The sequence below is a fragment of the Polyodon spathula genome, chromosome 27 (assembly GCF_017654505.1).
Source record: "Polyodon spathula isolate WHYD16114869_AA chromosome 27, ASM1765450v1, whole genome shotgun sequence".
Taxonomy (NCBI): Eukaryota; Metazoa; Chordata; class Actinopteri; order Acipenseriformes; family Polyodontidae; genus Polyodon; species Polyodon spathula.
The window spans coordinates 3896590-3908580 of record NC_054560.1 but is presented as its reverse complement, the minus strand read 5'-3'; the positions used below and the strand labels follow the sequence as shown (position 1 = coordinate 3908580).

The 11991-nt window shown below is 36.0% G+C and overlaps 1 long non-coding RNA gene across 2 annotated transcripts in view; it reads left to right on the top strand.

Moving 5' to 3' along the window:
* Positions 1-11991, top strand: part of LOC121301609 — a 42329-nt gene that overhangs the window by 5255 nt on the left and 25083 nt on the right. For both annotated transcript variants that reach the window (XR_005947635.1, XR_005947636.1), the window contains exon 3: positions 9852-9948. This is a non-coding gene — a long non-coding RNA (uncharacterized LOC121301609). The remainder of the gene's footprint in view (positions 1-9851; positions 9949-11991) is intronic.

The following is an 11991-nucleotide window of genomic DNA, read 5'->3' as shown; positions in this document are numbered from 1 at the left end:
TCTTGGTAAGACTTCAATCCCTTTGTTAAATGCATCCCCTGCAATGTTCAGATAATAATTTCTTACAGTCCCCATGAAGGTCAGCTTCATTACTGCACTATTTATATTAAGTATGTATGTAATATATATATATATATATATATATATATATATATATATATATATATATATATATATATATATATATATATATATATATATTTGCTTTAGTTTATAAAAAAGATACCAGCCAAATACCTGTAACATTATATGAAAAACGTATTAGTATTTTGCATCCATTTGTTTTACTTGAGTAAGCCCGCATTCCTCTACGAAGGATATCTTCCAAGCTGTACCTATGAGATTAAGGACTCGCTTTGGTGCAAAGATCAGATATGGGCATTGCATCTGAGAATGCCTCCTCGCTCAACGACACCTGCCTCCCCCCCGCTCAGCAGTGACATGAGGACATTGAATTAGCACACCATAGCAACGCCGAGAGAAAGTGTTAGATCAGCTTCCTTCCATTTTATTCTAAAAAAAAAAAAAAAAGAATTTCTTGAAAATGACGTGCTTTGTCTTATTGTCTGTAAATATTTAATATAGGATTGCTGTATGGAGAAGTAGCAGTCGGTGGTAATGCGTGCTTCTCTGGTGTAATAACCGGGGCTGCTTGCTATACACGCCGATGCAGCGCGGATCTTCCGGTCTCTGCCTGGGTCAAGCCCACCCTCAGCTGTTCACATTGTACTGTGAGGTATAGAAGGCAACAAGTTCTCCTAAATGTGACTCCTAAATAAAGAGATACCACTAATAATAATAATAATAATAATAATAATAATAATAATAATAATAATAATAATAATAATAATAATAATCCATACTTTCTATAATGTTATATGTAACGTATACAAAATAATATTGTTTCAGAAAACAAATACCTATCTGCAGAGTGCCGACTGTGATAGCCTGATCAGCAGAAGGGTTGTTAGGGTTATTTCCCGTTAAAAAAATAGGTGAAAGTATTTGCACGCTGGAGTAGACGTCTCCGATGTGCTCAGTAGGGGGCAACGTTTGGTATTCAGTAAACACAAATCTTGCATTGTGCTACTTATAACCCAATGTCGCTCCGTGTGTGGATGCGATTGTCTGCGCATTACAGATTCGTTTGGCACGGTCTTGCGGTTGGAATCACATCAAAGGCCGATTGTAAAAGAATACGCCAGTCATTTAAAAAGGCATCAAATCTGGAGCGGAGCTCGCTTTCAGGACCCTGGACAGCGCAGCTCTCAGTAACTGGAGCAGTGCAGCGCCCTGCCAGAAAATACAGTGTACAGAACTCAGTGAACCACTAAGGCGAAAATAACACCACAGACAGATTCACACACAAAAGGTTGTGTTGTTTTCGGTAGGGAGTTCGAGTTCCAGTTGCTACAGATTGCTACATTGTTTTGAAGTTCTTGGGTTTTATTCATAAAGCATTAGTAATCTACCGTAAAACCTCTGTCTGCAGTCCATTCACCTGCGCGCGTATGGGTCTTTAACGCGTGACTATGTACGCTTATGTGTTCTTATGATGTATTGTTTAAAGTTTAATAGGAATCGCCAAACCTTTATTTAGTTAATCAAAACCATTATTCTTCCATTATCTCTACGGCTAAAGCCACGTAGTACAACTTCAATCCTGTTTAAATACACTGAAATAATCGACCCAATGTTTAATAAGACAGTCACATTTTATAGTTCAATTTATTATTTCATTTAATGGATTTTTTTTTTTTTACTGGGTTATAAACAAAGAAGTTACTAAAAAACACAAAACACTGGACTGTAAACGTGTTTGTATTCTGTCGATTTAATAAGATATTTAATCAACACTGACTCTTGCAGTGTGATCGCTGAGAATTTGTTCCTTGTGTTTGTGTAAGTTTGTTTTTTCTATTTGCTAGAATGTATACATATGCCCGAGGCTTTTCATTTAATGTATTTAAGTATAAATATCGAAATGCTTTATTTGATCTACGAAATTTTGAAATACGTTGTGTTACAGGCAGTGACTGTACTTTCGTTATTTGCCTTAACAAATCCCTATATAATTGGCAAACGACGTCAAAGACAACGTTGGTGTTCTGCTCCGTTTTTTTTTTAAATAAAAATCTGACTGATTCCTTTGAGTCCACAGGTAACGGGAACAATGCAGCGGTGTATCATATACTGAGTGGCGATCCACACTGTAAAAAAAACTAGCAGCCTGGTTTGCCAGTAATATACCGTATAAAAAACCCTCTAAAAACCATAAATTTACAGTACAGTACTATAAAAAAAATGATTAGTAAAGTTTAGCGAAATTAACTCTTAATAAAAAGAGTGTATATGCTTTATAGAGCTGCTGCTCTTACAACAAGTTTCAACCGGCAATAATCACGCCTCGGATTTACCTCATAGGCTACGATACTACCAGCATTAAACTCAACATAAAATAGAGATACGAATAGAAGGCTAGCCCACTCCAAGATCTGACCTTTCACAAGATGGTGACCACACAAACCATGAATAAAACACGTAAAATGGTGAGGGAACACAAAGAACATGTACATTTACATATAATTCTGCAGCCGCACAACACATTTAACACTAAATAACACGCATAACACAGTTAAAACAATACTAATTGAAATCAACCCTGCAATGGGATCTAGGATTCCATTTTTAACGTAATTAGATGTAATATCCACAGTATTTAACCGTCAAAAGACGTGTCTGTTAAAACAACGGAAAATGTCTGTTTTTTAAGGAAATGTTTTTAGTATGAAGGTGATTTGCTGTTAGATTTAAGGTAAATTGTCATTTTATAAGAGAAGGCAATTTGCCTTCACTGTTTACCACAATTTTACCGTTGAATGTACGCACATTTTTTACAGTGCATATCTAACCCAGCGTGAGGGGAGTATTATTGAATCAAAGAATTCGCATCACAGGCAGCCCGCCTCCATTAATTAGAGGTTTGGATGTATTATCATCCCGCGGCGGGCAGCAGAGCCCTGAAACAGGCATACAAACCTGCCCGTGCAGATTTCATATCACATACGTGCTGAAAGAGGACCTAGTCTTTGGATGGCGAATATAAAGCCTCGCTTCATGCATTCAGATGTACAATTGATGTAGAAATATGTTGTTACAGAATTTTAAAGTATATCTATCTATCTATCTATCTATCTATCTATCTATCTATCTATCTATCTATCTATCTATCTGTCTTTCTATTGTTGCAGTAAACAAACGTATTATTATTATTATTATTATTATTATTATTATTATTATTAATAATAATAATAATAATAATAATAATAATAATAATAATAATAATAATAATAATAATAATAATAATAAATACCTTTTTGCCAAATATATTTGAGGTTTCAAAGACTGAAATATTTTTAAGAAACAAAACAAAAAAAAGATTTAAATTTTACTTGAACCGTGACGAGGTTTTCAACCTATTGAAACTGGTATTGCTTGAGTATGGATTTTTCTGTCAATCTATATATCTATCTGTCTATCTATCTAGTTAAATTATTTACTGATGCCCTGTACTCATTTTAGTGTAAACTGCGTTTACAGCAAACGCGACAATGCCTTTTAAAGATATATCATACATACTCAGAGACACGCTTAAGGTTGCTTATAGCATCTATATGCTAATTATAGACTGGGTGGCTAGTTTCTCATTGGCTGACTGGACGCTTCCCAGTCACGATTAATCAAGGTCAGAGCAGGAGTGCAGATTCTAATTGATGGACTGCGTGTTAGCCTTTTAACAGATTGAAAGTTAGACAGCGCTGTCCGGCCAGAGAACGCGGGAGATGGGCATAGCACCCCGTGTAGGCGGGATGTGTGAAAGGAGGCAAACGTGCCTTCATGGCGTGCCATCGCACATACGCTGTAAGAAATTGTGGCAAACTTGCTTTCCGAGCACACCATGTCGATTTGATGTAGCATCCGCGGCGATTACGTTTACCAATCGAGCAACGTAAACCAGAAATATAATACAATACTAAAACTCTGAAAAGGGATGGGATATCCAACCGCGCCACCCTAAAATGATGCTATATGTGAACACACATTTAGTGTTGATTAAAATTACAAAATAAACACATAAATGATACATAATTAAAAGACAAATTATAAAGCTATGAATGGGGTGGTCTGATTATAGAAATACACTAATGGATATTGTATTTGAGTATGATATCGAGTCTTCCTAAAACCCTAATGAAACTGTACATGCAATAGATCTACTTTCATTTACAGCGTGTTATTACACATGGACGGGAGTGATGTAATTCCCAGATGCAGCAAGAGATGCTTTCTTCCTTTCCTCTATAGTCAGTTGCATATTAGTTGTACTGGATAAAGTAGCCCACTTTCTGCTCACTTGTTACATTATTAACAGTGTGAGTGCTGTGGGTTTTCAATGGGCTTTTCAGCACAAGCCTTTTATGCCTGTCTTTACCCAAGCCTTTTAATCGGGACACTCTGTATTACAAGTAGGCCTACCGTTGCCTCATTACTGGGAAGAATGACAAAAAATATATCAATATATAATGTGACTGGCTACTATGTAACTATTGCAGTATATATCGATTTAAAAAGTTTTTAAAAAATCACTTTATAATATGTAATCAAATCGAACTTACAATATATTTATAGCAGAAAGAATGACCAGTAACGTACCGCAGATTCTGGCTGCATTTAAAAATGACTTCTGGGCATATTTTGTGGATTCCAGGTGGTGGTAGCATTTATCCACTAATTAGTTCTTTCCACCGCTGAACAGAATGGAATGTGTTTGAAGATGCGCACAAATGAAGCTCAGACTGTCTCCTATTCTGAAGGTGTCCTGTGTCGTTCCTTCCGGCTGCTTCGGAAAAAAAGAGGAAGCGCGTGTCGACCTTGCCAGTCCAGGTGCCATAAGCCCCACTGAAGTGTTAATTAGCGAGGAGAGTGTTAATTAGCGAGGCAGCAGCTTCCTCTATCCATCTGCAAAAGACTCAGACCGTGTTGAAAGTCTCGCTTTGTCTTTCTTTCTTTCTTTCTTTAGTCATTATTTTTCCGCTTTTCTTTTACCACCTCAGTTGTCTTTCACTCTCTTTATTTCTCTTGGTATATTTTTTAATTCTTTTCAAACCGTTTTTTTTTCTTTTTGTTTCATTGTATTCTTTTATTTTTTATTGTCTCACTTTTTCTTCCTTCCTTTCTTTTCTTTATTCCTTTCTTTAGTTCGTGCGTTCCGTTGATGTATCAGTTCAGCTTTTGAACCCGGCCAGGTGTCTGTTTCACAGTTATAGTTTAAGAGGTGCACACGTGCAGTTCACCTGGTTTAGATCACGATCCAAGGTGAAACCCCTAGTAAGATTAAATATTCTTTATTAATGTATTTTCTGATAATCTGGTATTTCTGGGGAAAAAATTCCACACTGACAAAATGGAATATCTCAAATAACATATATTATTATAAATACACCACGTTTAAAAGTGACACTCATGAACTAAACAACACTACTTGGAATGATAAAGAACACAGCGCGCAGTACGAGAGAGGGAATAACAGTCGGTGTGCACAAATAAATAATCAAATATAGAAAGCATGGCACGTCCTGTTCAAAAAAACAAAACGTTTTGTTTCACCCAATCAAAATAATTGCTTATACCAAGAATTATATATATATATATAGATATATATAATATATATATATATATATATCATATATATATATATATATTTCCAAATTACCTTAGGAATCGTTAATTGTAAATATTAGACATCTAATAGATATATATGTAACATCTATATATAAAAATACTATAATGCTGCATATATATATATATATATATATATATATATATATATATATATATATATATATATATATATATATATACACACACACAGTATTGGTGTGTGTGTTTAATTTACACATCCCGAATTATATATTACATAAATAATGTGTAGGGCTTAATATATAATGTATTTATTCACACGAGAAACATTGCAAAATGTTAAATACAGTGTATTCACGGGAATTGGTTGTATCAAATAGACGAATGGCTTCCAAAAATTCATAATCATATATATATATATATATATATAACAATAACTAAATACAAAGCCAACCACAAAAGCCAAAACTGCAAATGACGAGTCACATTCGGAACGAGTCACATTCGGAGCCGAAAGAAACGTCCGTGCAAAATTACTCATTAAGTATCCAATCTTCCTTATAATATTAATGACTAAGCAGTCTAAAGAGCCATATACACCGCCTGTGTGCAATGTTACCCTACCACAGGACAGCTACTACTATTATTATTATTATTATTATTATTATTATTATTATTATTATTATTATTATTATTATTATTATTATTATAGAAGAATATTAATAATTACAATCACTACATAGTGTGCTATGCACTGTCGAGAACATTAGAATTCTTCTTACACAGAGATCCAATATTGAATTGCACAGTATTTTGTAAAACGGACAGATTTTTTTTTTGTTGTTGTCTTTAACACAAGCTGTGTATTCCTTAATAACTTCCACGTCTCTTTTATGTTGCGTAAACACGAGTATCGCAGTACATATATGTGTGTGGTATGCGTTATAGTTGTATCTTAGTATTTAAGTCAGTGATGGTTTGAGTTACTACTAGCATACCCCCGGAGTGGTAGTATCGGTTCATTAGTATGGTTTTTACCCTATATAATAAAAGAAAAAAAGGTCAGACACATGCATTAGATAACAGGGCTATTTGTCTGTTCCACATTTCCCAGAGACAAAGACCCAGGAGGGTGTTTTATGTTTTGAGTGTGCGCAGTACCTGCCTACCTACCTACCTACCCACCTTGCGATGCAAATCCAGCTCAAATGCAGTAGCGAGCTCACGCGACTGCAACACACGACAATCTGAATTACAGCCCAACTCAAAATGCAATCCTTTCCAATGCGATGCGAAACATTCAAAAAAATTTAAAAAAAGACTACGTTTATAAAGAAATATGTCATTACACCACTTTGAAACAGTGCTATACTCAGCAGACTGTAGAAAAATCTTATATTAAAGATTTAAATCTGTATTTAAGGACCAGTAAACAAAAACACAGTCTATTTCTGTCAGTTTTACATTTAAATTATCTCCATATTTTTGACGAATAAAAGAGCTGCCGCATTTGTGTTTGTGCATCCCATATAATGCATTCTTGTCATAACGTATTACATCCGTCAGTCTTACCTACACGAATTGTGTTTAATAAAAAAGGGCAGCTTATTTGTTATTTCATCAGAAGTAACGCTTCCCAATGCAAAACGGAACCATATGTAAAATATGGGTTGCAATTTGTTGGTGGTGTAGTCCTCTGAAACAAAATCGGTTATAGGAACATACATTGCAATCTATTATATTGATATAATATCTATCTATCTATCTATCTATCTATCTATCTATCTATCTATCTATCTATCTATCTATCTATCTATCTATATATATATACACACACACACACACACACACACACACACATACACACACACACACACATACAGTATAAATAGTCTACAAATGCATGCTAGCTTAAAAAAACACGATGGAGGAGCTAAAGCCTTTGACCTACATCGAGTCTCTCTCTTTCAACGTCCCCGTGGAAATTGTAATTGAGTATGATTTTTACCGACATGATGAATATAAGACTAATTAGTACTTATATACAATTTCATAATATAATCTATTTTATTGCAATGATAAATACCTTAAGTCTTCATTATTCTCTATAAATATCGAACCATAGGCTTGAGTATGGCTTTGTAACATTGCTTCTGGAGTATTCAAGGTAAAGCCTACAGTTTCTTATTAATGCACTTATTAATTGTCAAGGAATATGTGTGGCTAGTCTAATATTCCGTTTTTTGTTGTTGTTGTTGTTTTGTTTTTAATTACAAATATCCCATTTCTGGTATATTATGAATGTAAATAAGCACAAACTATTTTAGATGCAGTCTTATGCCTTCAGTATATCACAGAACCAACCATTCACAAACACGAAGGCAGATATCTTTACAGTTTGTCTGTGAGGTGGAATGCAAAAATGTAATTATTATTCACCCTTCCTCCTCCTCCTCCCTCGATGTCACGGTTTATATAATATGAACAGAAATATATTCTCATGAGGGGAGGAGCTCTCGTAAGAATGGAGTGGCCAAACCCACCTCTTACAAAACAACAACAATAATAATAATAATAATAATAATAATAATAATAATAATAATAATAATAATAATAATAATAATAATCTGCTCAAATAGTCGTGTCTAATGGGTTGCTCGATTCTATTCAAGAAAGGACAGTCTCAGAAATGAAGTGTAATTAATTAGAAATCGCACGTGGGTAGGATGATTCCATTGTAATAAACAGCCTGCTTCCTTCATTTCTAGGCTTAGTATGTTAGGGTTATGAACAACGCATGTATGCAATAGTGTGTGGATTCATATTAACAAATAGCCTACAGTATTACAATTTCAAATATCGAGTTACTGGTAACTTGTGCATTTTATAGAATACTGATTTCCATCTGGGAAGACCCCAATACAGCTGCTACATTTCGTTTCCGTTGCCCAGTGACTTGCCCAGGCAGAGCGGCTCGTAGTGTAAGACATCACTACTGTACCGTTTAGGCGAGAGAACTGCGAATCTAGGATGATAGATCGATAGATCGATCAGATATCTGCTGCGTGTTCTTTTTCCACAGACAGGCCTCTGTATGCATACAGATGCACAATCCGCCTGGATTCCCAGCTATCTAGCTGTGGGTATTATTGCTTGAGCATCCCGTGCATGTCTTTAATTAAGGAAAGGCAAGGCTCTGCTCCCCCTGGCTTGTTTGCACACGTGTATCTGATGAACAGGTTTATATAACCATAGCGTCTTTTGCACCGCTCTGCGTCATTACCTGTTTTATGTCACAACTTTTGAACTGCCCATTTCCTGATTAACGTGCGTGGCCATGGGTATAAAATCATGTATGACATCTCCTAAAGCTTAACAATCAAGGGCATATAAAAGACAGATTTAGTCCTAAAATGCATACGCCTGTAGCAGGAACACAAATGCTTTGAATGAATATTTATTGTTATATTGCATCCACTTAAACCCAAACCAACATAAATATATGTACGGGTGTTCGCCTGTCCTTGGTCCCCTCTCCACGGCTCAGATAGCTTTTCTTGTCTCGAGGTTGCTTATGTCTATCAATAAGAATGGATAATGACGGTGACATCAGCATTGCACTGGTAGAGTGACCTCCTGCCCTATTCGGGGCCGCCAGCCGAGCGCTTCCCTCAGTGTCCCAGTAGAGCGTCCCCAGCCGGGGCCTAGACAGCGGGGCGTTCGGCATTGTCCGAGAGAGAGAGAGAGAGAGAGAGAGAGAGAGAGAGAGAGAGAGAGAGAGAGAGAGAGAGAGAGAGAGAGAGAGAGAGAGAGAGAGAGAGAGAGAGAGAGAGAGAGAGAGAGAGAGAGAGAGAGAGAGAGAGAGAGAGAGAGAGTGTGCGTGTGGCAGGGGACCGGGCAGCATCGTATCTCTATTCTCAGTCATAGAGACTATTTCTACAACTACTGCTGGCCGAGCGGGTTCACGGCGACTCCAACCCAATATGAGCTGGATGCTCTCATTTTAATTCTATTTGTTTATTTAATTTGACAAGACCTATGGCATAACATGGTGGACATTTTATATTTTTTAATAAGGATTCCTGTTTTTGTTTTTGTGTGTTGCCATCCCAACAGTTTTTTTTTTCTTTTCTTGTTTTTTTTTCAAAAAGGACGTCATTCACCCGAGGGTTCGTGAGGAAAAAAACCCAACCTCCAAAGCACAGACAAGCGGTCGTTTTAACAAGACAACTCTGACAAGAAGCGCAAGTAAGTATAACTTCAGGGGTTGCTTGACTTTTTAAACAGTTTATATAGAAAGGAGGTGTAAGTTGCACGAGGAAGTAGCTTTTTAAATGCACTGTTTTAAAGAAAAGAAATGTGTAACTGTGCTTTATTGGAATGATTGATTTTGTAAGGTAGAACCGAAATTCTGTGATGTTGGTGAGCTTAGAGATTTGACGCATTGGTTTAGAGTTTGTGTTGAGCACGTATAGGATAGTTTGGTGTCAGCATTTGTCCTTTTGGGACGTAAGTTCGTGTTGATGGGGCTTGAAATGTTTCGTATTTTTTTTTCAACTGCTGCAGGCTTCCTCTGCTTAAACATCAAGTTATACTTTAGAATACAACTTGAACACATTGTGAACGAGAAGTCACGACTGGGCCTGTTGTATGTGAATTGTAGACGGGCGACTTGCTTTGCAGTGTATGGACCTAAATTGTTACCGGGCAGAGAATCTCCTTCTTTCTTGCCCCAATCCTGAACGCTTTTCACAATATCAGCTGAGTCTGAAGAAAAGTAGATTCGGATCACAAAATATAACTTGGCGTTTAAAAAAAAAGCGGTTTCAGTTTTTTTTTGCTTGATAACTTTACAGCAGCTATAGTGTGAGTGTAAAGTATAGATTTACAGATTTACAAATTTTAAAAAATATATATCTAGGGAGTTTTAAGCAATTACATAATGCTTAAAGGGCCTTTAAATGAAGTATCCGATGAACAGCACAGCAGTAGAAACTCTAGTGGGGGGAGCCAAATACCTGATTTTAATAATGCATATTTTATAGTAGGCTTTTGTAAATATTAGGCATTCTTAAAACGATACATTTTGGGGGTTCTCATCTAGAACAAATGCTGAACTGTCTTGTGAAATAATAATAATAATAATAATAATAATAATAATAATAATAATAATAATAATAATAATAATAATAATAATACATAAATAAGTGAATTAATAAATAAATAAACTGACCCTGTGTAATCGTGTTGCTGTACAGTGTGTGGAGTTGAGCAGATTATCTAGCGGCAGTGCTGCTTTCCTGGGTAGACAACAGAAGCCGCTGGCGACGCGCGGTCCCTTTAAGAGCACTGGGTTAGTTTTTCTCTTTGGTTATCTAGCTGTATGAGTATATCTGATATCATAAAGCTAGAGAACCGAAAGTAGAAACTAATTCTGAGGACTTCGGGACCTTCCGCTGGAGCGCGGAGAATGGGGAGGGGGAAGGGGGGCAGGAGTACTACGATTGAGGGACATTGTGTGTTCGTTTAAAGACCATAACATGCCGAGATGTGAATGCCACTGGGAGTGTGACTGTAATGGAATAAGTCCAGCTGAAAAGAGTGCATGGGCGAGGGCTGCTTCAGAGAGAGATGTATATATCTACTGGAAATATCTTTGTGAAACCAGGGTAATACAGTAACTCAAAATAGAGGGGATCGATCAAAAATAGGTCCGAAAAGGCGAGGGAATCTGAAATACGGCCTTAATAATAAGCAGGTATTCTGTTTGAGGTGGGTGCTGACGCTGTTGTGGATATTTTTTGATTATTTATTTTTTGTGTGTGTAAACACGGTAAACAACTGGGTGACAGATATTCAATGAATGCATCGCAAAGCGGATAAAACGACGTTTCGAACGATTGGCCTTTAATTAGTAAACACTTTGAATGCATGTTTAAAAAAATACGATTTAAAAAATATATGATATAGGTTAAATTTAAATAATAATAATAATAATAATATACAAAAAAAAAAAAAGATATAATAATAATAATAATAATAATAATAATAATAATAATAATAAAGTTTGGTTTCATGCGTGTTTAGATAGTTTTAGATCAATTAAAGAGACTGCTATGACTTTTGCAGTGGAAGTCGTGTTAGTACAGTACAGCGGGGTTTGACGTCAGTTTGCAACGCAAACTATATGCGTGGCCTGTAAGGCTGAATTTAAATAGATAGAAGTTTATTTTATGATACAGATCACGTGATTGCCATTCCACTTCATTCACAATTACGTTTTGCGAGCGT